This window comes from Girardinichthys multiradiatus, chromosome 14 (genome assembly GCF_021462225.1).
Source record: "Girardinichthys multiradiatus isolate DD_20200921_A chromosome 14, DD_fGirMul_XY1, whole genome shotgun sequence".
NCBI lineage: Eukaryota > Metazoa > Chordata > Actinopteri > Cyprinodontiformes > Goodeidae > Girardinichthys > Girardinichthys multiradiatus.
This window is the reverse complement of record NC_061807.1, coordinates 37,005,429-37,008,641: the sequence shown is the minus strand read 5'-3', so window position 1 is coordinate 37,008,641 and position 3,213 is coordinate 37,005,429.

Below are 3,213 nucleotides of genomic sequence, written 5' to 3'. Positions count from 1 at the left end.
GTCTGTAAATTAAAATATTTTTTCTTCTCCTTTTTCGTCTTTTATTACTACTGACAGTTTGCCTGTTTTTCTTCAGCTGTGTGTGACACGACCTACACTGCCACCTACTGATGACACCATGCAGCAAATTTAAGCCCCTCAGACCTAGTTCCTATAAAGAATCAGAGATTTTCTATGAAGCTGCTGTTTTTAAAGGTTTGCTTAAATTCTATTTGCCACTGAATCGAAACCAACCTTTTGACTTTCAAGACTGTCAGCAGGTTGCGTAGCCACTAATTCTGTACTTATCGTGTGGTTTCATGACCCCAAAAGTCAGAGAAGTCTTTGACTTCGTAACTAAAGTTAATGAATAGGGCAAGATCTTATTTCTTGTTGATTTCAGTTTAGTTTTATTAAGCCAGGCTAATTGGATTTTGGTTTCAGATTTAGGAAAATAAATGTGTAATCTCATCTAACAATTGTTTAACAATCAATATTTGTCCAATCTGGCTTTCATTATTTTCATCCCTATTTTTGGGACTGGCTTGTTCCCTCAAGCAAACAAATGAGGCACACTGGCTAGTGAGGATAGAGTGTGTTCTTCCACTTGAACTATACAGAAAAGAGACAACTGTTGCCTAGCTCAGAAGCTGCTCTTGATGAAATGGCCTAAGGGTGAGACATGTGGAGGTGGGGTCCCATAACAAAGTTAGAGCTTCTCTTGCTACAATCGTTGTTATGGTAACAATCAGGCCAGCTCAGAGATAACAGAATTTTTAGGAGTAGGTTGGGAGCGGCTGTCAAAAAATGAACCCTTGGTTTAGGGAAAAAAGGTGACTACTTATTAGGGTTCAAGTGGATTAATCAATTATTGAAATAAGAGGCAACTAATTTAGTAATCCAATAATCATTAACTGGTGTATACAGACTCTAAAACATGCCATTTGCTGGAAAAACAACCTACTCAGAGTAGTAATTAAGCCAAAACTGTACAACATACATACTTTGTTTGTAAAAGTGCTCTATCCAGATCTTCTCAAATGACATGGTTTTAGCTTCATTCGTGTTCTTACAAATGTTTTGTGCATGTGCACCTTGCAACATGCAACAAACTACATTGTCGCTTTTTTGTTAAGACTTTATTATTAAAATGCCATGTTCTGAGCACTGAATGAGGTTATTTTTTTTACATGTTTTTGCCATTTACAATGCATTTAAAATGTGCGATAAAATGTTTGTTTACTGAGGTATGTTAATTTGTTAAGAGTATCTCTTGTTAGATTAATAAAACAAAATCGCTAGATTAATCGATTACCAAAATAATCAATAGCTGCGGCCCTACTACTTAGGGGGGAACATGTTTAGCTAAAGGAAATCCGCTATATCAGATTGTCATATTTTTCTCTATACCCTACACGTTTGGTAGCCCAAGACGTACCTGTATTACTATATTGCATAGATGTTTTATTTAGTGCATCTCTGAAAACAGCCTGACTCATTTGCCTGCAGTGGTGAATACCCTTTGTGCATGTTGTTCAGGAGTATTGCTTTGCATGTGAATGGCTGTGAGAGTGACATAGTTACAGTATAGACAGGTAGGAGTTAGTTTTTTCAAGCGAGGTATTGCCCACCAGTTTCACTTCCATTTCGCCCACACGCAACGCTTTAACTTTGGAGCATTTCAGCAGGATTTGATTAGAGGCTAACCCCTGTGGACACAATCAAACGCCAGTTGCAGTGGTTTTCAGAGGCTTGGATTGGACTTCTTTTCAAAGATCCATAGTCAGGAAATAAAATATGTTAAATATTGGCAGAAAACAGGATTTCCAAAAGGACAACATTTTGCCTTTTACAAACTGATACAATATTTTAAGGTGCCCCATTTATTTTTTACACCCTTTGGTCAGCATATACATCAGTGTAGTTTATTACACTTACCGGCCACGTTATTAGGTACACTTTGCTAACATAGATTCAACAAAGGGTCAGAACCATTCCTCAGAGATGTTGGTCCATATTTACATGATAGTACTCAAGCCGTTGCTGCCAATTTTGTTTGGAGGGAAATTTGTCTGTTAATTACTTAATTAAACAAAAAGTGATTTCAGCCAAAAATTATTACGTTATATTACGTTATTGAAAACATGTTATTTTACTTTTTACTAACATGTTTCATAATTTTAGACCCTGCTTCTCCTCACCAACTCCTCCCCTTAGCTACCAGCTGACAGGAGCTCCAGATGATGTATTTTATTAATTTGTTTTTGTGGCACTAGTGGCCTTTATTGTTTGGTAGCTGGGCAGGAAGGCAGAAAGAGAAGAGGAAGACATGCTGTGCATGACTGGGGGAACTGAACACAGGACATTTGCATTCCGGACTGTAGCCTCCTCATGGACCTACTCTACCACTGAGCCACTCTGCTGTTCATTGCTACTAATAATTAATTCAATTAATGACATTTATGTAGATCTGTTTCCCCTAAAATTATACTGCTTGTCTGACATTAAATTATTAAATTCCATGAAATGGTCTATTCTTTGAATGACCAGCTTTTCTAGTATTTTGGAGAATTGGCAGAATAATGGGTATACTATAGGTCAATGTCAGTCAGCCATTTTCTACTGCTTCTTCCATAGTGGGTCACAGAGAAGCTGGTGTCTATCTCCAGCAGTCTATGAGTGGAAGGCAGGGTAGACCATGGACAGGTTGCCAGTCCATCACAGGGCAACACACACACACACACACACACACACACACACACACACACACACACAGGACAAACAACCACGTACACACTCATTCACACCTAAGGGCTGTGTAGAGTGACCAATCAACCTAACAGGTATGTCTTTGGACTTTGGGAGGAAGCCGGAGTACCTGGTGAGAACCCACGCATGCACGTGGAGAACATGCAACTTTCATGCAGAAAAACCCCCGCCCGGATTCGAGCCCAGGACCTTCTTGCTGCAAGGCAACTGCGCAGCCCTACAATGGTTTTGTAACAAAATCAATGATTTTCTTAACTAGTGGCATTACATTGCAGTCTACAGATGGATTTTTCCTACATTTCATATCTAAAATTTTATTGGGATCTACAAGTTCCTACAAAAATTAAGAGTTTGTTGTGAATTTATCCACCCAGTCATCCTCATTTGTTGCAAGTTATATATTTTATCAGTTACTTTTTCCCTACACCTACAAAAAAACAAAAAAAACAAACAAACCATGAAATC